Source organism: Balaenoptera physalus (assembly GCF_965194825.1).
Source record: "Balaenoptera physalus genome assembly, chromosome: 14".
NCBI classification, from domain to species: domain Eukaryota; kingdom Metazoa; phylum Chordata; class Mammalia; order Artiodactyla; family Balaenopteridae; genus Balaenoptera; species Balaenoptera physalus.
The window spans coordinates 78,869,087-78,894,013 of NC_138893.1; the positions used below are offsets into that span (position 1 = coordinate 78,869,087).

Consider the following 24,927-nt stretch of genomic DNA (forward strand, 5'->3'; position numbering starts at 1 on the left):
ACTTGTCTTCTCAACTGAACTGTAAGCCTTTTGAGGGCAGAGACCCCCTGTCCCATTGCTGTCTCAGAATGCAACCTGATCGGAAGCTGCTGGGCTCTGGGGTAGGTCTCACTGTGACCCATAGCTTCAGCCTCTTTCCCCACCGCTGAAATCTCAGAGAAGCCCTCACGCAGGCGGCATCCATGCTGTACAATTTCTCTGGAAGCACAATGCATCACAGTGGCCCCTCACCCTCGATCTTCTCCTCCCCCTGCCTCACACCCCCCACCCATTCCCCCTTGTGTAATTAAAGGAAAAATGTTCTGCATTCATTTACTTTATACTTTATCAAATAACGGAGAGATGAATTAAGAGGTCCGTATTTCTATTTCAAGGTTCACGTGCTTTCACAAACTGTGCAAAGTCGCACTCTTAAAACCAGCCGCGTCAGCAGGAAGTCTCCGCTCAGAACATGGCCATCTCTCCCTTCCTCTTTTCATTCCCCAGTGTGATGTCTAAATAGATGTGATGGTTGGGAATTCTGCAGAGACAATTGTGAGAGAATCCTCAGAACCTCCGGGATTCTCTAGTCTTTCTCTCTCCCTCTTCCTCACATATTGCACAAGAAGTCTCCTGGGGGAGGGATGCCAGGCTCTAGGCTCAACTAATCTCACTGCCACAAGCATTTGCTCAGTACCTACTGTGTACAGAGGACTGTAGTAGGCACTGCTGGGGAAGTGGAAATGTTCATATCTTAAATTTCTATAGTTCTTTCTAGTTAACAAAGAACTTCTATATTCACAGTTACATTGAATGCTTGCAAAAACTCTCTGACATAGATATTATTATTATTCGCTTTGCCACTGCTGTGAGGAAACTAAAGCTGAGAGAGATTAAATAACAGGGGTTCTTTATTTTCAGTGGGTCAAGGACCCCCTTGGTTAGACTGGTGAAGTCTGTGGACCGCAATTCAGAATAACTTTCTTAAATGCAGAAAACAAAATACATAGGCTCACAAGGGCAACCAATGATACTGAAATACAGTTTTCAAAATAACAAAAAAGCCTGTTATAGTAATTTATATGCTTCTTTGTTAAGGCACTAAATAACAAGATTCTAATAACTATTTTAATTTTAAAGTAATGACCTGGATATATCAGAACTCAGCAAACTACGATCTGGATCACCATTTTTTAAAAATATTTATTTATTTATTTGGTTGTGCTGGGTGTTAGTTGTGGAGGCAGGCTCCTTAGTTGTGGCAGGCAGGCTCCTTAGTTGTGGTATGTGAACGCTTAGTTGCAGCATGCGTGTGGGATCTGTTCCCTGACCAGGGATCGAAACCGGGCCCCCTGCATTGGGACCGTGGTGTCCTATCCACTGTACCACCAGGGAAGCCCCTTGTAAGTAAAGCTTTATTGGAACAGAGCCACCCCCGCTTATTTTCCTATTGTCTATGGCTGCTTTACAGCTACCACAGCAGAGCTGAGTAGTTGCAACAGAGAATGCATGGCCCACAATGCCTAAATTATTTACAATCTGGACTTCACAAAAAAGTTTGCTGACCCCTGTTGTGTTCAATATTTTGAAATAACCGCAACAACTTGAATCGCGTAGAAATTGTGATTTCTACGGTGACAAAAATCTCAGCTATTACAAATATGACTGTGGTTTGTTGCCTCCATTTGTCATTGAAACATGTCATTTTTCCCATCCAGCTTCATGGGTCCCCAGAGTTCTATCCATGATGCTGGTGAGGGTTAGAATTTAAACCCAAGTTTGTGTGGTTCAGAAACCAGCGTTTGCCCTACAACCCCCTGATGTCTGGTACTTACGAATCTCACAGTCTAGTGGAACACACACACACACACGCACACACACGCACACACACACACCCCTCTAGGCAGGCAGTCCCTGCCTGGTGCTATCATGAGGAGTGAGAGTGACATGGAACTCTGAGGGAGGCAGCAGTGCTCAATCTTCTAGCCTTCTGAAGCCCTTGCTGAATCCAGGGCCACCACCTGTGACTGTGGGGGTTGGCCACTGGCCAAGAGGGTGAAGTGAACTCTGGCTCAGTTACTGAGCCTGCTTGGGTGGGATGCCTTTCTAAATGTCTCACAAAGGTTTTCTGGGTACATCTTCTCCTGAACAACATGGATGTTCTGATGTTTGGGCTTAGACTCAGGGGATGCTTATCAATGTGTGGTCAGTAACAAACGCAGTTCTATTGATGGATTGACTCTTGGATAGATAGTAATAGAGAGGGAAGGTCATCGTTACATTAAGGGATTTTAAAGACTACACTCTGCAAAATTTTCATTCACTCATCCCTTCATTCATGTGTTGCTTCCTTCCTCCTTCCTAACAAACACTCATTAAATATCTACTATGTGTCAGTCTCTTAGCTAGGTTCTTCTCTGGTATACATGAGCTGGGGAAAGTTTAGTCCTGGCTCTGTAACTTCCTAGCTATGTTACCTTGAGTAGCTTCTACTCTTTGATCTCTGTTAGCTTGTCTATAAAATGGGAATCATAAGTACACCTGCTACCTACCTCACAGATCTGAGTTCGAGGAGATTATAGGTGAAAAGAGTGATGGGGAAAAGTTGTTTCAGAAATTGAAAGGAGGGAGAGAGCTCTATATAGTTCAGGTTGGCTGGGCTGATTCATAGAAGTGGCCCTGAGTAAGACCTTGAAAGATGGACAGGATTTGAAGAGGCCAAAATTTAGCAGAACCCAGTAGTAGAAACCAAAATGGTGCCATGAGTGAGGGCTGGGAGGCTGAGAAGGAGCTGTGTAATCTGGCTGTTTCCCTGAGGGGCTGTGACACTCAGCACACTCCCTGCTGAGGTTTTAGAGCCAGCTGGGAGGCACTGTTATGAGAACGTGTTTATTATTATCATCCTCGTCAACATTATTATCATTATTAATGATATGATATTTGGAGCATTTATGCACATTAATTTTAAACAAGCTTATGCAGTGGCTAGCTCTGACGCTGCTACCAATAAACAGCTATAACGTGGATCTTTAATTTACATAAAATAACTTATGCTAATTTAATTAGTCCTTTGTTTACAACTGAGGCTCACTCACCACTGGGCTGTGAGATATGGTTTACTGCAGCACACTGCAGAGCTGGAAGCCAGGCACATGCCTCCCTTGTGCAGAGACGCTCCTCCTACAGAGAGGAAAGAGAGACACTTGCTTTTTTGTGGGAGGACACATTCAGATTCAATAAGTTCTTATTTACAACTTTCTTCCTTATAGGAAAGAAAGTTGACGGGTGTCGTGATGGATGCTGTCCTGTCTTTAACTGATTCCGTCCCGACAATCACCTGAAGAGGATCAGAGAGGTTTTATATCCAACCCCATATCACACAGCTACCGAGTGGTGAGACAGATATAAAACCCATATGTATCCATTTCTAGTTCTCAGCCTCTTTCTACATCCTTATGAAAACTCTTAAATAAGAAGTGCTAACATGGCTTGGTATGTGGTATGTACTCAAAAAATGCCGGTTGAATGAATGAACAGCACTGTTTCAGTTAAAAGTGTTTTCAGGTGCATTTTCTCCCTGACACTCTGCAGCAGCCCCGAGAGGCAGGTCTGGCCAGTTCCATTTTGCAGAGCAAGCTGAGCAGGTGGGGTAATGGAGAGGGCATTTCACTGTGAACTCAGAGTTCTGCATCCTCCCGCTGATTGTGTCACTGATTTATGCCCTGACCTTGGCCTGACCTTCACTCTGGTCAAAGTGCTCCCCTCACCCCAGTTCCTCCATTTCCCCATATGTGAGACAGAAAGAAGAATCCCTTGTCCTTCTAATCTGACGGGCAGAAATAAAAAAATGAGAGCGTGGGAGGGACTGTGCAGGGTGCCTGAGAATCATAAGGTGGTATTTGTCAGACTTGCCTTGGGAAACCTTGAAAAATTGAATGGAAACCACTGGGCTCATTCATCTCCTTTTAACAGCCCCATGTCATCCAGCCTGGTCTTTTCCATTCCTACTCTGTCCAATCCTGACAACATAATTTAGTTCCAGGGAACTTGAATAGAACACAGTGGACTGATATTTCTACGCACTCTGGCCTTGATGAATACCGTCAGGGCAGCTGCCGGTGAGGACGAGGAGCCAGAGGGAACGCTGCTCGGCCGCCTCCTGTGCTCGCTGCCTGGGATGCCCCCTGCCCCTCCCCTGCCCCTCCCCAGGCCCTGCGCCCCACTCCCTCCTCCTGCCCAGGCTCTGCTGAGAGTCCCTTACCTGGTCTATTTGTTCTTCCCACTGTCCAGCCACCCATTCTGCAAACATACTGAGTATTTACCGCTGCCAGGCAATGGGAATTCAGAATTAAGTAAGGACCAGCCCTGTCCTTCAAGCATTCAATCCAGGGAAAATGAAGACCAATGGACATGTGAGCAAAAATTGTTCAAGGAAGGAAGCAAGAGCTAGAATAGGGATGGAGGGATACAGGGGTAGATGGAGGGATGGGGGATAGATGGAAGGAGGAGGCCGCTCTGCTTGGGAGGGGTAGAGAGGGCTTTACCAAGGAGACAGGGTCAAACAGGGAGTTTCGGGATTAGCAAAATATCCCCAGGAGGAGGTGTACGGGGTGGGGCAAAAGGAGAAGAGATTTCTGGCAGCGGCCACAGCACAAGCAAACTCATGAGGGTCCAAGATACCCAACTGGACAGGGCTGGCAAGCGGTCTGGGTGGCCCTGCTGTGAAGCGGAGGGATGAGGTGGGGTCGGGGCCCAGAGTGGAGCCTGGATAGGGAGGAGAAGGGAGCGAGTCGCCTCTTTAAGGCAGATACTGATGGGTTCGCATCACCTGTGGTTTCAGTGTCATGCCTTTCTTTGGGAATGCACCCAAATCTGCATGGGGAAATGAAGACACTGAAGGATTGGTGGGTAGAGAGTTGGAAAGCAGATAAAGGGAAATTCCATCACATCTCAACTTAGCAAGAGTGAAGGTAAATCTCAGATACTGGCAGGTGGGGGGAGCAGGCAGCAGGGATAGTGTGCAAGGCAGGTATTTTTCTTCCATCTGTGTGAACAGGGACAGAAATGGCAGTCCTCTGAAAACAGTGCATGCTTCTCTTTTTTGCTTTCTTCAAAACATGCACCCACCCGGAGCTACCTAAAAACTGCTAAACACACACAGGCCTCCTTCCTAATATTCCAACCAAACAAGAGTGCCCTTCACCCACCACAGAGGAGGGAGGAGTCCCTCACCACGAAGGCGTCCCTGTCCTCTCCAACAGCACCTACATTAACGCTTCTTTTCATGGATATCAAGATTTATTGCTCCTTAAAATCAAATATTGACCTTGGCTTTTTGTCCATCAATATATGACCTTTCAAGTCAATAAACCTGGATATGCTAGTCAGTGGTTACTTATTATTTCCCCTGTCCTGAAATGGAAATCTCAGACCCCAGTGCATGGATTGAACCACAGTGATGATCTGTTTATAACCCCCTGCACTTGGAATTTGTGAATGAAGAGTTGGTTGGCAAGCTGCATGATTTCCAGGGAGCGCCCCCTTCCCCCATTCCCCCCACCACCGTGCCATCAGAAGCCACTCATGGCAGATTTGCAATTCCGTGGCACCTGCCTCCCTTCCTCATGAGAAACACTTTAGTCTGTCGACTTCTCTTCCACACAGGCTAGGGATGGTCCCAAGCCACAGGGGAGCATGGCATCCCTCTCTGAATTTATCTAATGCCAAGAGGACAGGGATGCCTTCATTGGGCTAATTGAAGGACGGCACTCTGACAATGGATTGCCCATTTCTGAAGTACCAATGACCTCTGAGAGTCTGGGAGGAAGTAGAATGAGGGTTAAGCCCCCAGACCTTCTGGGTTTAATTTATTAGTCTTCCACTACTAGCTGTGTGGCTTTGGTTAGGTTCTTTCTGTTCATTCTCTCTGTGTCTCCGTTTCGTTATATGCAAAGAGAAATAACCTATGTAAGGTGCTTAATCAATGCCCTTGAAGTTGAGTGGACCAAGTGCCACGTTCAGGACAATGAAATTTGAGCAGCAGTAACAGATGTCACTTCTGAATTGGGATCATGAAAAGCCAGTGCACCATTCTCCAGTGTCTCCTGCCGCAGCCATGACTGAGAAGGTCACATGGGGCAGCTTTGGATGGTGAAGGACCTGTCAGCTGTGTGGCCGAGTCACTGCATGGAGATCACCCATCCTGGAGAGTTGCCAGGATCTGCAATGAATGTTGTGCGAGCAGGAAACAAACCTTTGTTGTGGTAAAGGCTCTGAGGTTTTGTAGCTACTTATTGCTGCAGCATCCACAGACTCTCCTGACTGATGTGGTGCTCAAAAAATATTAGCGATTATTATTGGTAGGGTTGTTACTGTAATAGACGAGTAGAATGCCCTGGTAATCCTGCCTCCCCAGCCGCAGACACTTGACCATGACCATCAGGCGCTCTTGTTCAAACCCAGCTTGGCTATGGATTCTGCCCTGATCCTCTGCCTCTGTCTGATGATTCGGTTCTTGCCTTCCCCCTTTGCTTCTGTCGCTGCAGCTCCACTCTCCCCCGAGACTCTACCTAGATCTTTTTATTCCATTAAATGGTCATTTTATTGATGCCCAGATCAATTTACCTGATGCAGGTAGGGTGGGGGGAAAGCATGGCACTTGGTGCCAAGAATCCTGGGTTTAAATACCAACTTGGCCTCTGCCTTTTTCTGAGCTTCTGCCCAAGCAGGGAAGGACCCTCCCTGTGGCTCATGGCACCTGGTTACCTGGGCACTGGATCTGGGTACCTCCTCCCCTGGCCTAGGCGCTCTTCAAGGGCAGGGACCTGTCTGGATCCTCCACACCCAGCTCACAGTGTGACGTGTGCTCCGTGAATGCAGACTGACTTAAGAGTGATGGTAAAGAAGTAAAGCTTGTAATGATCATCTGTGCTGTCACAGCCTCAGAGGCCGTCTTCCAAAACTGCCTGCTGGGAAGCCGTGGTGTTTATCTGGGGGGACTGATGGGAGCGATAGCCCAGCACCCACCCAGGGCAGCCCTGAGGCACCTCTGAGGAAGTCCAGAGCTCTAAGGAACACATTTGGAGAACCACTGCCTTGCTCCAAGCTCCTCATCTTGTAAATGGGGTCGCTGGGTCCTGGAAGCTGTCAAGATGCGATCTCAGGTCCACTATTCTCCAACCCTCTTGCTGGTTGCACATTTTGTGCAGTTTCACATCATTCAAATCAACTCTCTCTTAGGTGACTTTCAGCTGTGTTTGATCCCTCTCTACACGGAAAAGTGACCCCCCCCCCAACCAAGTGGGTTCTGAAGACAGCGTCACAGGTGATGCATGGGGTCCTTAGCCTAGGGGCAGGAGAGGTCACATCACCCAGGCTTGGATCCTGGCTCTACTGTTTATTAGCTCTGTGACCCTACTTAGGTGACAAGTTACTTATCCTCTTTGAGCCTCAACTTCCTCATCTGTTAAATGGGGATAACCATAAAACCCACATGCAGACCTACTGTGGGTATCTGATGAGATGGCACGTGGGACATACTTGGTCCGTGGCTGGCACACCCTCAGACCTCGGCGATGCCATGCGTCTGCCTGCGTGCCCTCTGCAAACCCACTGAGCTCATCTGGATTTTGTGCAGAGCAGCTGTCAAATCAATCATCTTTACTTCCAAAAAGAGCTGTCTCTGGGAGAGGAAGGGGCCCCTGAAATGCAGAAACCAGACCAGAAAGTACACATGGTCTCTCTCTTCACCTGGCAAGTCCTGATTTACCTCCAGGTCCTAGTGGGATATCTCACCTCCTCAGAGAAGCCCTCCCTCACTCACCCTCAGTTGGTTACATGAGCATGTCCCCTGCTCTCCATGCCACGATGCTCTGCCCCATGTAGGACCAATCACTACTGCCACTTAATAAATGTTTATGAAATGTCTTTCATCTGTTCACATCAGTCTTCCCCTATGAAGGCAAAGGACTGAGCCTGTTTTGTCTCACCACCGCTGGGCACAGTGCCCTGCACATAGTAGGGTTTCAATAAATACTTGTTGACTGATCGAATGATACCAGACATTGTTGCTTAGATTCCTGCCATATGTTGGGTTTGGAACTGGGCGTGGTCTCAGCTTTATATATGCAAGATTTGCAGACTACTTTGCTCCTAAAAGGGCTCTTAAAGCCACCACGGACCGAAAATATTTATGAGCGCAAAGTGAGACTCAGAGAGGTTTAGTAGTTTGCTCTTAGTCACCCAACTGGCTAGCTGCAAATCACTGCTTGAGCCCAGTTCTTAGTAACTCTAAAAACCACTCTCTCTCCCTTTCATCACCACACTTCCAGTAGATTCTGAACTTCAGCAAGCATTAGGATTCCCTGGGGCACTTGTAAAAATACAGATTCCTGAGCTTCCTCCTCAATGCTATAATATTATTTTAGTGGGTCTGGAGGCAGGGCTGCCCGTAGGGCATACAGGGCCCCAGGCCACTACCTTTTTTTTTTTTTTTTTCTTTTTTGCAGGCGAGGCAAAACACTCTGAGTCGCTCAAAATCATGTGAGCACCATTCTGCTGGCCCAATCTCATGTGATCCTGTGAAAGAAATACTTCGCTGGCTAGTGGGAGCAATTCATTTGCCAAGCTTTCTGCCTGGTACGGGGCCCGAGCATGGGGCCCTGGGATGACCCCATATATGTGAGTGCTAGGAGCTCTATAGGGCATCTGGTCAACCCATGGGGGCAGTGGGGTGGTGGTAGCGGGGGTACACAGTCTCTGAGGAAGAGAAACAAGTGGCGATTGGGATTCATACGGGACCAGGTCCAGGCATGGGAACACCATATGGATGGCACTATGGACCTGGCCAGGGCACAAGGAAGGCCCTCCAAAGCAGGGAGACCCCTGAGGTATAAGCCACGTGGCAGGGGAGTACTGTCTGGAGGAGACCTGGGAGCCTGAATTTACACCAGCACCCTAGGGGATTCTGATGCGGAGGTATTGTGGGTCATACCTTGGGAAACATTGCTCTAGCAGACTAGTGTCTGTTCCAGGTAGGAAGGGCTTCTGAGAGCCGAAGCTAGTCAGGGATGGAGGGCTTCCTGGGTCACCAGTGAGCTCTGGGGCAGGCTCACAGCCCTGGGGGCTCACTGCCTAGCCTGGTGGCTATCACCCTTCAGGTCCCTCTAACAGGAGGAGGGGGGTGGAGGTTGGATGGTGACTCTGCCTCCCATGGGGCCTTCCGATCAGACGGGCCCTTGGCAGCCTCCTAATTTGCTTCCTCCTCACAGCGCCAGTATCAGCTTTCTGATGCAGAGGGACCCCAGTAATGAGTTTCTATTAAAAGAGCTGAATCTCAGCTCTCCGAACTCAATGTTCAGAATAAACAATAGGGCAGAATCCTATTAAAAAAGGCTTCCAACACGGACAAATTAAGCCCTTGGGAATGCCTTACAAAGAATACATTTTTCCAGTGTCGAACCAAGATCAATAGAGAAAAACAAATAATTTCAAGTGGAAGTCGTCATAATGATACCCAGGTAGGGGCAGGGGTTGGGTGCGTGCGCTATTTTGGCCTGAGGACACCCCAGCAGAGATAATGAGGAAGCAGAGGAAGGAAGCTCGTAATGGGCGTGAGGGGTGCCTGGGTCTCCCAGGCGGTGGAGCCAGGAGGATGTCACGTCTCATTTGTCTCTGTCGAGAAGAGACTCCCTCTTTCTCTGGGGGATGGTTAAGCCCACGGTGCTGCTCTCGTCGGGCTATGGCAAGCTTGGGGTAGCGGGCGGGAGACCTTGGCTTTGTTTGCCAGGGGGATAGATCTTATCTCTGCTCAGGCAGGGCAGGGAAGTTGGATATGCCTCACTCCGGAGCAGAGTGAAGGTCCCCAGACATCTGCACAGATGCCTGAATCATCACCACTAAGGCTCTACCCCCTGCTCTGCTCTCTCTACTTGTGACTGCTCTGTGAATATCACTCTTGCAATATTCAATTTTGTTCCCTGGAGCCGAGTAAAATCTTTCCCGGCATTCCAGGCTGATCTCGAGTTGCTCCCTCTTCATGAAACCTTTCCTGAACTCCTCCCCACTCTTCTAGATTCCTAGTGATCTGAGTGACACCCCTGAGTGTGTCAGGAGTGCAAGGAGGCTCCCTGCCTGGCACACCTCTGCCCCTGCTGCCTGCTTGGAGCCTGTCCCAGTGCTGTTGTCTGTCCTGTTGATGCATTGCCAGTGCCTCCTTCTCCTTCCAGGGACCCCTGTATTCAGCCCAGCTCACCCTACTTCACTGAGCAGTGCTCCATGGTAGTTTCCATGCCAGGCTCTGGGAGACCCAGGTTGACCAAGACATAGGCTGGGATCCTCTGCAGGTAGAGACTCACCTAGCAATCCACTGTGGTCCAGTTGCCTCCATTAACAAATGAAGAAGCAGAGATCCTGAGGAAGAGGGTGATGTGGTCAGGGACAAACAGACAGTGGGCAGCGGAGGGATCTGGAACTCAGTTCTACTGCTTCCCTCTAGCAGAGGTTCATTGAGGCCCTACTCCATGCAAAGCACTTTTCGGTCTGCTCTCTCTATACTAATGCACAATAGTATCCCAGGTGGCTATTGAATTTTCCCCCATTTTACAGGTGAGGAAACTGAGGCATAGTGAGGTTAAGTAATTGGCCCAAGGCCTTTAGCTTCAGGTGAGCAGATCATCTGCCCCTAGCTAGCCCTCTTTCCTCTGAGTTACCCAGGGAGGACTGTGGAGGGTGGGGCATGGTACAGGCAGACCTAGAAAGAGGATAGGGGCCCCAGGGAGGACCAGGGTGCCAGGGCCACAGTGGGGAGCAGGAGGAGAGGAAGGTCCCAAGCTGCTGATATTCCTGGCTGACTCAGGGTGCACTCCTATTGGCTGGTCATGGAGCCAATTGAGGCTGCCCCTCTTTGGGTGTCCTGAGTTCAACAGAGATTTCAATTGCATTTTGCTTCACTCAGTAAAGACCCTGAGAAGTCCTGCAGCAACTTCAATTTTCCCAGTGTCTACCAGACTTCCTTGTCAATGGATGCCCTTTCTTGTCACCTGAGCACGCCTTTTAACATCCCTTGCCACTCCCCTTGGGAAGTTCATTTCTAGGCAACGTGGATGCCAGGCCAGGAGGGAGGAGTTGGCGACCAGGAATTGAAATGTATAGTGGCAGAATCAAGGCTGTGGGTTTTCCCATTCAAGGGAGGGAGAGGATGTCCAGGATAAGAAGGAGGTGAGTGGTGCAAATGCCTCAGATGCCGAGGAAGGTGAGGTGTGAGATGGCCTGCAGATTTGGTGAGGAGGAGTCTGGGGTAGAAATCGTATGCAGGCGCTGGTAGGAATACACACTTATGTCCAGTCTACCGTCTACCGCTCCACCAGCGGAGCTATGGAAGGTGCACCAAGAGGGGTGGGGCGGGGGGAGGGTGGCTTATCTCTGAACACTCAGAATGCACATGTGTCCTGATGCACCGATTCTACTTCCGTCTGTTTACCCGAGAGAAACACTCACACGTGTGCTCATGGAGCCCTGCTGGATGTTTATTGCAGGCTTGTTAGGCAGAGTCAGAAATGGCAACAACCTTAATGCCTATCAATGCGAGAATGTCTAGAGGCCTTATGGCGGGTCTATATTTCAGCAGTTAGAAAGAATGGGAGAGAAACTTAGGTACAAGACAGAAGGGTCTCCAGGATAGTATTGAATGAACAAAGCGCAGTGCAGAATGCACATATAATACGATCCTCCTGAAGTGAAAAAATACATGTGCATGTGCACATGCAAACATACACTCAGGCTCACATACACACACAGACACACACAGGCACATGATGCATATATGCACACACAGGCACAATGAACACAAGCACACACAGAGACACACAACGTACACACACATATGCATATATAGTCATACACAGACACAATGCACACATGCACTCACAAACAGAACACTGAGCATTGGTGGTGAGGAGAGCAATCTCTAAATCCAGAATTTCTCTGAATCATCATTCTGTCACTGCCTAAATTTGTAAACTTAGGCAATAATCTAACTTTCTTGTACCTCAGTTTGCTCATCTGTAAAATATGGATAATTATATTTCCACCTCAAGAAATTATTGAATGGAGTTGGGACTTCCCTGGTGGCACAGTGGTTAAGAATCCGCCTGCCAATGCAGGGGACATGGGTTTGAGCCCTGGTCCAGGAAGATCCCACATGCCGCGGAGCAACTAAGCCCGTGCACCACAACTACTGAGCCTGCGCTCTAGAGCCCACATGTCACAGCTACTGAAGCCTGCGTGCCTAAAGCCCATGCTCTGCAACAAGAGAAGTCACCGCAGTGAGAAGTCCGTGCACTGCAATGAAGAGTAGCCCCTGCTCTCCGCAACTAGAGAAAGCTTGCACGCAGCAACGAAGACTCAAAGCAGCCAAAAAAAAAAGGAAAGAAATTATTGAATGGAGTAAGTGATTACCTGAGTTAATATGAGCAAAGTACTTGTGAGAATGCCTGGCCCATGGTAAGGGCTAAATAAGTTAGTTGTTGCTATGACCATATTTCATCTATTCTAACATACACATCTTTTTTCCACATCTTAAACCAGCAATTGAGATGTGGTTTATAATTGATACATCTTAACATCAAGTCATGGTTTCATTGGCAACTTTTTCTTCCTTCTTGGTAGCACATAAAACAATGGCATGTCTTACAATTGGAGATGTCTTAGGCACAAAGAGATAGAACATTATCTCCAGGAAATATTTACTAGGGCTACACACGTTTGTATAGAAGCATGACCAGTAAGCTCTGGGACACACACATCCAGCTCATACCAGTGGTTCCCTTGGGGAAGAATGCTGGCCAGGGGGGTGTCAGGAAGCCTACGGCCTTATCAAGGCTGCCTTAGTGTTTTACAAGCAGTTTGGACTCATGTTTACATGTGGTTTCACTTAGCGTTGCTTGGCTGCAGCCAGCAGACACTAACACTGGTTAACTTAAGCAAAAAGGAATTTATTGGCAGGATGTCGGGAGCTCACAGAAGTGACAGGAGCCCAGAGAAGCAGACTTGGAGAGGGGTGGGGGCCCAGGCCTCTCCCGAGGGCCTGGATTAAGAACCACAGCCACCACCTGGTAGCGGGAAACATCTGTCTACATGCCGCCACGGCTGAGACGAATGACCTCCAATCTTCTCCTCTGTCTCTGGGTTCGGTGGCTTTTGCCATTCTTTTTGGTTGTCCAGCATCTGATGACCCCCTCCTTCCCAGGCTTGAGAAATTCTCTATCTTAAAGGTCTTCAGGGGAAGAGGCAGGGTCAGCCTTCCAGTGTGGACCGGGAGTGATGGATTGGCGTGGTCCCAGCATCCCTTGCAGCTAGGGAACGGGGGCTCCTGCCCAGACTGGTCAACTGCCAAGCCCCCCGCCCATACAGCGAGCCAGGAGCAAGCAAGGCCACGGAACAGGGGCAAGGCACATCTCTGCTGGTGGCAAGAGGCTGGGGACAGCAACTGCAGCAGCAAAATTCACTTCTGGGAGCACCACTGGTCAGCGCCCGAGCAAGCTGCGGTGCAACAGCATTGTCCCCACTGCACTGGCTTCTTGAGGATGGTTTGGCTGTGGCCAGCTGTGGTCTGGCCTCTTTGGCCAACTGTGGCCTAGCCTCTTTGTTTCTGTGCCTGGTTCCCATCCTTCCCAGTGAGTCTGTGGGCTACCTCACCTCCTTTTGAATAAATCCCCCTTCCTGCTTCAATCTGACCAGGTTGGGTTCTGTTGCCAGCAACCAATAAGCCCGGCTGACACCCTGTGTCACTCATTCCAGATGCAAAGTCCCAGAAGAGACGTCAGGACATGTGCCTGCTCCCTAGGGTAGACCAGGAGATGTAAAAAGCTGGCTTTTGTAATGGGAGGCAGAAGACTAGAATTCCCCTCCACCAAGACCACACACAATGCAGAAGAGGCAAGTTCCAGAAGGAAATCAGGCCACTGTTAGTGAGAGAGTGTCAGGCGGGTGGGCGGGGGGGCAGCCAACAAGACATGACAAATGTGCATTACTGTTGGTTTTTCTTTTTTGTTTTGTTTTGTTTTTTGTTCTTTTTTTAAAAAAATTTTATTGAAGTATAGTTGATTTACAATGTTGTGTTAGTTTCTGGTGTACAGCAAAGTGATTCAGTTATATGTATATACATATATTCTTTTTCATTATAGTTTATTAGAGGATATTGTATATAGTTCCCTGTGCTGTACAGTAGGACCTTGTTGTTTATCCACTCTAAATGTAATAGTTTGCATCTGTTAACCCCAAATTCCTAATCCTTCCCTCCCCCACCCCCTTCCCCCTTGGCAACCACAAGTTGTTCTCTATGTCTGTGAGTCTGTTTCTGTTTCGTAAATAAGTTCATTTGTGTCATATTTTAGAGTCCACATATAAGTTACATCATACGATATTTGTCTTTCTCTTTCTGGCTTACTTCACCTAGTACGATAATCTCTAGGTCAATCCATGTTGCTGTAAATGGCATTATTTCATTCTTTTTGATGGCTGAGTAGTATTCCATTATATATATATATATATATATATATATATATATATATATATGGTGTATATATATGTATATATATATACACCATATATATATATATGTATACCACATCTTCTTTACCTATTCATCTGTCAATGGACATTTAGGTTGCTTCCATGTTTTGGCTATTATAACTAGTGCTGCTGTGAACATAGGGGTGCATGTATCTTTTTGAATTATAGTTTTGTCCAGGTATATGCCCAGGAGTGGGATTGCTGGATCATACGGCAACTCTATTTTTAGCTTTTTGCGGAATTTCCATACTGTTTTCCATAGTGGCTGCACCAGTTTACATTCCCACCAACAGTTGTGTAATTAAAATAATACATACCCCGCTTGGAGGAAACTCAGTCATTGATTGATTCATTCATTCATTCAACAAACTGACTACAAGCCAACTATGTGTAGACAGGGTCGGCCCTGGGGACCTAATGATGACAGCCCTTTCAGAGCCTGGGTCTGGTACCAGCTAAGTAAACAGACAGGGAAAGGCAGTGGGCCCAGCGCTGCAACACCAGATGGCCCAGACATTGTGACCTAGGGAGGAGGCAGTCAGGGAAGTCTTCACAGAGGAGGTGGCAAAAGAGCTAGGCCTTGAAAAAGAGGCAAGATGGGCAGGGGTTGCCAGGCTGACAAGGGCAGAGGAAAGGGGCGGGGAAACAGCTTGTGCATAGGCTCAGGATCATGAAGGGGCACCCACCCAGTGCTCAGGGAAAGGAGAGGGCCTCAGGGGACTGGATGTGGCATGAGAGTGGAGCATGGAGAGGCAAAGGGTCCTCAGGAGGGCAGAAGTGGTGAAAGATGAGCCTGAGGGTGAGGATGGAGCCAGAAGGCTAGGGCCTTGACTGTCAAGTGAAGTAACATGGAGTGAAACACGGAGTTAGCAAAAGTGTTTTAAATGGGAGAACACATCATTAGATTCATCTTTGAGAAAGATTACTCAGGTGGATGAATGACGAAGAGTTGGTGGTACAGGGGAGGAGGGGACAGTGCAAGAAGAAAGGAGAAGGGTAGGCACAGGTTCAATCTCAGAGCCTTGGTTTCGGAGAGGCAAGATCCTAGGGCAATAGTCACCGCAGCTGCCACTTCTGCCTCTGCCTCCAGCTTGCTCGGTGACTGGACATGTCACTTCCCTTCCAGGCTACAACGATTTCTAGTAGTGCCTGGTGGAATCCCCAGGACTTTCCCAGAGCAGTCCCATCTGGCTGTTTTATATACTGGGGTTGCACCTAAGATTTCGTCCTACGAATGGTTCTGCTACTGAAAGTCTGTGTGTAAAACTACTGGACCAGCTCCCCAAGTTCCTGTGAGGCTCTGACATCTTAAGGTGACAAACTCATTCTGCTTTGCCCTGGATGTTCCCCATAGTAACTCAGAAAGTCCCATGTTGAAACACCTCAGTACCAAACAAACTAGAAGGCTGCCATCTTATATCCAAGATCCATGAATCTAACATCCTGATTCTGCCTGAAGAGACAGGACCTTGGCATGGAAGAGGTACTAGTGGTGAGACGGAACATCACGGCCGAAGGTCTCAGATGGGATAGGAATGGGATGGCCTGAGGCCTCAGTGGTTGCAGAGGTATGATATCTTGTGGGAGACGCCATGGCAGCTGGAGAGGAATTTGAGCTCCAGGAGGAAAGAGTAGCAAATCCTGGGAGCCTGTACAGTGCTGGAGCTGCCAATCCTGGTGTGGGATTTGCTTTGGATTGTGTGTCATGGAGAATCCAAAGAACAGCTGCTTAATCGAAGAGTGATTCATTTTTCTCATTAAACATTTTGTCCAGAGGGCCAGAGTCCAAGGTAAGGGGGCTCCATGAAGCCACTGAAGTCTGGGCTTCTCCATCTTGTTCACCATGTTTGGTGTGTAGGGTCATGTCCAAGATCAAGGAAGTGGCAAGGAGGAAGGGGCAGAAAAGGAGAAAAGGAGAAAAGCAAGCTTTCCAGGCATCCCTTTCAGACGCTTGCGGCTTTCATTGGCCAGATGAGTCACAGGGTCTCCCTGGTTGAAAGTGAGCCTGGGAAATGTAGTGCTTCAGCTGATTTGAACAAATTCAGGGGTTCCATTTGCAAGAAAGAAAGGGGAGACGGATATTGTTTAGGCAGCTAGCTGAGCCCACCTCACCAGGTTTTATAGGATTCTATGCAACACAGAGGCATCCTAACTCCCCACCACGCAGCCCCAGTCCCTGCCCCAGGGCCCCTCAAGGCCATCGCTGCCAGTGGTGACATGATGGGCACTCCCAGGCTGCAGCTGCTGGGGCCTCTCCTCATTTCTCTTCCCAGCAAAGGCAGACGGCAGGCGGCATGGCTCCGTCTCCTGGCAAGGTCCAGGGGACCTTGAGTGCCCCCGGGGAAGGCTGCAACCCCTCCCAGTGGGCTTCCTGTGGCCCGGGGCCTGACCTCATTCCAAATGGGATTTGCCCTTCCTCCTCCAGTGCACAGCCCGGAGTGTGTGTGCCCATCTGGTTCTATTTCACTCCGTGTTACTCATCAGGATGTGTTTGCCAGAAGCTATTTGATGTTCAGAAAGAATTCCAAAGCTTTGGAAAAGAAGTAAATAAAATCTTTTATCCCCCAAAGAGTTGTGAAATTGCATTTTGCTGAGGAGATGGCGGGTGCCCGCGGGCAGTCCAGCAACCCCGCCTGACACAGGTGGCTCGTGCTGCAGGTTTGCCCTCGTGCCAATTGCTTCCCTCCACAACCCTGGGCTCAGCTGGATCCCCTGGTACTCACTTGAGCTTCTCTAGTTTTTCCTGTGATGCCCGAATTTGGCAACAGAAGAAGAACTGCCAGTGGGGGACACCTAGGCCTGTCTCTTGCTCTCCAGCCAAAAAAGCTTTTAAGGAGAGCTCCTCCCCACCCATGGCCTTGTCCGTGGCCTCCCTGTTGAGAAAGTGTGAGCTCCAGAGGAAACAGGCCTGGACCTGGAACTCACACCTATGTTCTCTGCTGCGGTGGCAGTCTGCAACGGTGGACAGTACATTTCTCATGGTCCTGGGAAGACTTATTCTGGATCTGCTGGGCCCTGCTGGTCACAAGGCAAGGGGATATGGTCTCTCTCTCCTCTCTTCTGAGCTATCTGAGTAAATGACAGAACTCACTTGATGCTAGGATGTCCAGAAGGGAAAAGAAAACCAGTGTACATTGCCTGGCCTTACCTGCAGGGTAAGAGACCACCTCCATCCCAGCATCACTGTCTCTGGAATCCACACTGCCTCTTGCCTCAGTACAGAGGTGACACTTACCCCCCTTCCCTTGGTGCCTTGTGGCAAGGCTGGAATTTTCCAGAGAAGTTTTGGTGAAAAATCAAATAGATGTTTCCTGGCAAGTGCTAGATCTGTAGGTTCTTTTGGCCATGTGGACCTCCATCTGTACCTAGTTACCCTGAAAGCATCTGCTGGATGAATGGATCAGGGCAGGAAGGGGTGCTCCTGGGGCAGAGGGAGGCTGTATCCTCACCCTTTCTTCCCTAATCATGCCCACGCTCTGGCCAAGCCCCCAAGACAAGTCCATGAATGGTGGGGTGTGGGCCCTGCACCAGAGCTTCCACTCGGGGACTCTGGAGGGCTGATCCTCCCCCAGACGTTGCACTGCAAACCCTGTAATTCACGCAGAATCCCTCCTGGAGCATCACTCATGACAGCTTACAACTCTGACTATTAAACACTGATCACTCAAAATTTAACATCCCATCTTCCCTTTGATATCCTCAACTGCTCTCTGCATAAGACAACAAGTGCTTTCTGCAGCTCAGCATGAGGGAAGACTTCAAAGCTGCCTTCCCCGCTCACCCACTCCCAGCAGCTCTGGTGTTCAGCGAGAAAAGCGGCCACGTGCGAGGGATGGGGATCCCCTGTCGGCCCCATCTACGGGACTCAGACTAGTGGGGAAACCACCCGGATTAAGATTCTGGGGTGATTCTGGGGCACAGCCTGGACCCAGGGGCACCCTGCTTCTCTCTAGAAGCAACTGTGGGTCATGGGAAGTGATTTGGATGGAGAATCAAACAAACTGGGTTTGCACCCCTGCCATGCCCCTTACCAGCTCTGGAGCCCCAGGGAAAGCACTGTGTCCTCACCAGCAAAACAGAGATGATAACACTTGTCTCAGCCCTCGAGAGGCTTAACGAGAGGCTGGAAGGGAGAGTGCCTGGTCCAGAGCAGGTGATCAGGAGATGTGTACTGCCTCCCCCTCTGGAGAGAAGTTTGGTTAAGCCCAAGAGCGCCATCACGTTTGTAGGAAGGACGTCTCAATGGCTCCGTGAAATAGGTGATTTGGAACTCTTCAGAAGGTAGCCACTTGCATAGACACTGCTGACAGGCTGATTACAAATTATTACCATCCTTCCACTCAATCAGGCTCCCAGGGGACTGCATTTTATTAAAACTATATTAATTAGCATAGCGACCATTTGTTAAGCCTGACATGAACCAGGCCCTGGGCAAAGTGATTTCCCTGTGTCACCTCGTGTAATCGCCACATCAACCAGTGCAGGAGGTTCTTTCACTGGGCCCCATGGACAGACGAGAGTCTTGAGGGTGACAGAGGGCACACTTCCAAGATATGGCAAAACTGGGACTTAAAATTAGGTGAGTCAGATGCCAAAGTCCACGTTCTTCCTCTGTCTTCTAATTATTCTGGGCTTGTCTAAAGGCACTCTGTACTTCATGTACCTGAAGTCAAGTGACATGAATAAACTGCGTTCAGATTCTATCAGGGAGCCTGTAAGCACTTCTCTCCAGATAGATGACAGTCATATGCACGCATGTGGGTTTTACATCCTCCTGCGTGGCTGGAGACCATGTAACTTGACCCCCTGCAGGCTCCCTGTTTGCTCCCTGCCCACCTGTAGGAGAGGGGTCTCAGGGCCCTGGCAGTTTGCATCAGAAGACATACTGTCGTGGTTGGATGCAGCTCAGCACATCCAAGGCAAAGCCATTCCATTTCATGCACCATTTTTGAGAATTCTCCAGTGCATAGAGCAGTGCAGGCCAGAGATAGCAAGTGCCGAGCACAGGTCCCCTCACATCCCCAGCCCTTGTGACTGGATCATAGCACTCCTTTCCTCCAAACCCTGATGTGGCCTCCCTCTTCCCTGACACCTCCCTCCAAGCTGCTGGGTCTAATAGGAAAGTTACCACCATCCCTGTGCCAGCGAATCTTCACAGGTGGAAAGGAAGCCCAGTGCAGTGGGGCAGCCTCAGTGCTGCTCAGGGAGACCTGAAACCTCTCATTCCAGCACATCCTCCACCGCATCCCTGATACTTGGCCTATCAGCGCTGGCGTTGCCTCCCAGGATCACATAGAGTCTGTTTGCCCCTTTGTCAGAGATTTGAGAGTGGCATTATACCCCCCAAGTCTTCTCTTTTGCAGGCCAAATGGCTCCAGGGTCATTCTTCAAAACGTTCTCGCATCGCATGGCTCTGCATCCTCTAACTTTGCAGGGGAGGGTGGGAGAAAAGGAGGCTGGGAGAGAAGCTAGGTGTATAGCTGCAACCTTCCAGGAGGGCTGCCAAGGGGGCCTGAACCGGGCACAGCACTGGGCTGGAGAGGGGGAGGCTGGGGTGACCACAGTGAACAGTGACGGGGCCCCTGCTCCCAACCCCCCAGTGCTGTGTGCTCAGGGAACCCTCCCGTGCCCCTCAGAAGGGGAGCAGAGCAACAGAGCAGGGCCCATCCCTTTCAGCCTCCACGGCCTCTTGCAGCCCAGGATGGGTGGCCAGGTCCGCACCCAGCAGCTCACCCAGTTCCATGGGGAAACTACTGATTTCCCCTGAAATTACTGGGTTGGGCTCTAGGGCTTGATAATCCCACTTTCTAGGGTGTCACTTGCACTTGCCAAGGGCAACAGATATTTCCTTTTCTGGAGAGGAGCTCTCATGCTGTGGTGGTTCAGGCCTGCTGAGCAGCTTCCAAACCCCTCCACATGGCGAGTCTGGGCAGCAACCCTGGAGAGGTCTGCTCAGCGGCACCGCCCTTCCCATCACCATCAGACAGTGTCCGAGATCCCATCCGTCACAGCCCGCCCCCCTCTCTTCCCGAAGCTCTTGTTGAACATTTAGTTTGTCACCCTTGCAGGTTTTCTTTACCTTCTGCACCATCGAGGGCAGCAAGGTAATGAGGTAGAAGATGAACTGGATTTTGAGCCTGGATAACATACATCATCGTCCCCTTGATTTGGGGCAATTTATTTATTATCTCCAAAACTCAATGCTTTGTTTGGGAAATGGGGTTGATGCCGTATATATAACTCACAGTGTCCCTGGAAGGGCTGAATGTAATGGCATTGGGGAAAGTGCTGTGCATGGGTATATAGTAGGTGCTCGATAAATGTTATTGGAAAAGAGAGCCACTTCCAGATGTGGGGAAGACGGGACATCTGGGTATCAGACTGATAGCAGCTTGTAAAGGATCTGTTGGTAAGAGGTTCCAGCTGGGGCTAGGGGTGGAGAGCTGTAGAAGCAAAGAGTAAGTTCTCTGGGCCTGAGAGCCTCTCACACCCACTCTGAATTCTCCAGCCCTGGGCTCGCTGTCCGGCTGTGAGTGCCAACATCTCTAGGACAGCTGCACCGAGGGCCATTGCAAAAAAGAAAGGATCATGGTCAGCCTTGTCCCAACAGCCCCAAGAGATGGATCACCATTAATTACCCTGTCCCGCCACACCAGCCTTTTGACAGGACCCTAGCAAAACCATTAGAGACCCGCTCAATGACAGAGAGGTTCTAAATTTGACCCCAGGAAAGGTAACAAATTAACCCATTACCCCCTATTAACACCCCTGCACGGCTTCATTTGTCATAACGAGCTGCTACTTTGAAGAAGTGGGAGCTGGAATCCGGGCCCTGGTGGGTGTTGCAGGCATCCTGGTTCTGAGACCGCTGGGATGCCATGGGATTCCCCGGGGAAGAGTGATTGGGGAAAGTGCTGACCGCCCTGGCACCGCGATAGGTGCTTTATGTCCAGCCTGAGAGCATTATTTCCATTTAGCAATGAAGGGTCTTCAAAGAAGAAATAACTGACCTGGGTGACCAGATTAGGACTAAAACCTGTGTCTGGCTGCAGAGCCGGCCTTGCTCACCCACATCTGGTATTAAGTGAAGCGATCTGCACATGTTACTTCATGTAACTCTCACTACCATCTTATGAGTAGATGTTACTATCATCCCCATTTTTTTCAGCTAAGTAAATCTTTATCTCTATGTCTATTTCTCTATAGCTTTGAAAAATATTTCTTTTTTAAATATTTTAATATTATTGGAGTATAGTTGATTTACAATGTTGTATTAGTTTCGGGTGTACAGCAAAGTGATTCGGTTATACATATACATGTATTCATTCTTTTTTAGATTCTTTTCTCATATAGGTTATCACAGAATATTGAGTAGACTTCCCTGTGCTACACAGTACGTCTTTCTTGGTTGTCTATCTTATATATAGTAGCATGTGTATGTTCATCTCAAGCTCCTGATTTATCTCTCCCCACCACGTTTCCCCCTTCATAACCATAAGTTTGTTTTTGATATCTGTAAGTCTGTTTCTGTTTTGTAAATAAGTTCATTTGTATCTTTTCTTTAAAAATTAGATTCCACATATGAATGATAGCATATGATATTTGTCTTTCTCTGTCTGACTTACTTCACTTAGTGTAATAATCTCTAGTTGCATCCAGGTTGCTGCAAATGGCATTATTTCATTCTTTTTTATGCCTGAGTAATATTTCAGTGTGTGTGTGTGTGTGTGTGTGTGTGTGTGTGTGTGTGTACCACATCTTCTTTATCCATTCCTCTGTTGATGGGCACTTAGGTTGCTTCCACGTCTTGGCTATTGTAAATAGCGTTGCTATGAACATTGGGCATCCCCATTTTTGAGATGAGGAAACTGCATCTCAGGTTGCTGAAGGGGCATGTTCGAGATCACATGTGCAGGTCGTTGAGGAGCTAGGTTTTGAGCCCAGGTTTGTCCATTTTCAGGGCTCCCAACGTTAAACATTCCATTAGCCTTCTTGCTTAAAATTAATCCATCTATTCCCCAAACTTTACCAGGAAGATGTTATGGGCAAGGCTCCACTTTAGACACTCAGGGAGGGTTACAGAGGTTGACTGTGCCAGGGTCCCTGCCCTTAGGAGTCTGATCCGTTTTTCCACCCTCAGCTGGACCTTCTCCATCCTCTGTCAGGAGGCACCCTGGGCCACCCTGGCTTTCTTCTTTTCTCTCCTCTGAGTTCATGTGGTGGCCAGACCCCTCCTGGGGCACCTGAAGAGACAGGGCGACCCTGCAGGAGCCATGCCCACGGAGGAAACTGTAGTCTGGGACTCCTGTATCCCTGCATCCTCCCCACTGGCCACTCCACGGGCATTTCCTGTCCTTCAGCAGAATTGATACCAGACAGACCAGGCTGGGTCATGCTGGGCCAACAAAGACCTCAAAATTCAGTAGCTGACTACAACAAGGCGCTTCCTCTCATTATATACACGTGGAAAGGTGGTCAGCAAGGGAGCTCTGCCCCTCGCTGTCACCCAGAGATGCAGGCTGAAGCCAACCCCATGGTCTGCTCCCACCACCGCTGAGGCAAAGAAGGCCATGTTGTAAACCACCGCACTGTCTCTTCAAGACCTGCCTGCGAGGGACACCTGTCACCTCCGGTCCCATCTCATTGGCCAAAGCAAGTCACCTGGCCTGGCTACCTTCAAAATGTGCTGGGGCTGCCATCACACCAAGCGTCACGAGAGAGAGGAGAGCTGGACCCTGACCAGCTATGTTGTGTGCAGCCCCGTGGCCACCAGGACAGGTGACCATCGTCAATACAAAGAAACCAAAGCAAGGTGCTATTAAGTTCTTGCCACGGAAGATTCTGAGCCTGAGAACTCCTGTCTCTTGTTTCAAAAGGGAGATTAGCAAGCGTTAGAGGTTGTTAGAGACATATTAGCCCCCAAATGAAACTTCCTGTTTCATTCAATCACATTTAACAAACGTTTATTAAGAGCCTTCTACGTGCCAAGCGCTCCTAAGACCCAGGACACGCCAGTGAATTAAACGAGCAGAAATCGCTGCCCTCAAGGAGCTTGGTTTTAGAGGGACAGGCACAGAGCAGTAGGAATCAAACATGAGTCAGTGACACACAGACAACACGGAGTTATAGAAGAGCCGATGGAGACTGAAACGCAGTGCCTTTCTCCACGTGGGACTCAGTGTCACTGGAAATACCAGCCATGCCCTTGAGCTCCCTCCATGTATGTCTCCGCAGATGGGAGCCTCTCTCCAAGCCCTTGATGCTTTCGTCCCCACCCTTATTTTAAATGAGAACATTCAGCAAGAGCCACAGGACATGAGTTTTCTCACTTCCCCGTCAACTCCTTCTCTCCATCTCCACGAGCTTGTTTCTTTCTCACTCACATGGCCATTTCAGGGCCCTGGGCTCTCTTCCTGCTTGGGGATCTCCACCTCATCATCTCATGACATTCAATGCACCTGCACCCCGCAGTTCACATATATATAATTTATAAATAATAATGAGATGAATTGTGGGTGCCTTCTTGACATAGGGCATCAGTAAGTGACATGATTATGTATCACAGTCATGATACATAATCAAGGGGACCTCTTATGTATCAAGCATGTTCCTAGGTGCTTATATGTACATGTGTTACCTTTTAATCCTAGAAGGAGTCCACGTGGTAGGAATTGCCTGTGTTTCCATCTTACAGAGGAAGCAGTTCAGGTTCACCCAGCCTAAGCAGTTTCCCCAGGTCACACAGTGTGGGGCAGAGGACAGCAAGGCAGTCCCTGCCTGTCACAGCCTTTACTCTTTATCTCCCTGCAGGACTGCCTCTCTGTTTGGGGGCCATTGAATTAAATATTTATTCATTTTGAGTTTGCAGTATTCTTTCCTTAATTTGGAGTGTCTGTGTCTGTGTGTGTGTGTGTGTGTGTGTGTATGTTTCCACGTCTCTTAAGATTTTCATAGACTTTATGGTGCCAGATGTATAAAACAGTCCTGCTTACTCCTTAAACAGACATCTATCACGTAGGAAGCTGGCAGCCTCGTTCCAGGCTCCCAGGAGGAGTTAGGGAGGACACACAATTGTCCTCCACATCATGGAGGACAGTTTGGAGGAGTGGGTCCCTAAATGAAAACACGTGTGCTTTTGAGCACAACGGACCACTTCTAGAACAGATAGACTTTCACGTGTGCTCAAAGACGAGAGTATGTTTACTGCAGTGTTGTTTATATTATCAATAGCAGTAAGGGGGCTTCCCTGGTGGCGCAGTGGTTGAGAATCTGCCTGCTAATGCAGGGAACACGGGTTCGAGCCCTGGTCTGGGAAGATCCCACATGCCGCAGAGCAGCTGGGCCTGTGAGCCACAACTACTGAGCCTGCGCGTCTGG

At 49.0% G+C, this 24,927-nt stretch overlaps 1 long non-coding RNA gene across 2 annotated transcripts in view; it reads left to right on the top strand.

Annotated features, from left to right (window-relative positions):
* LOC309643220 overlaps positions 1–24,927 on the top strand; it is a 220,438-nt gene that overhangs the window by 189,755 nt on the left and 5,756 nt on the right. For both annotated transcript variants that reach the window (XR_014253630.1, XR_014253631.1), the window contains one exon: positions 1–24,927. This exon is cut by the window's right edge and continues 5,756 nt beyond it. This is a non-coding gene — a long non-coding RNA (uncharacterized lncRNA).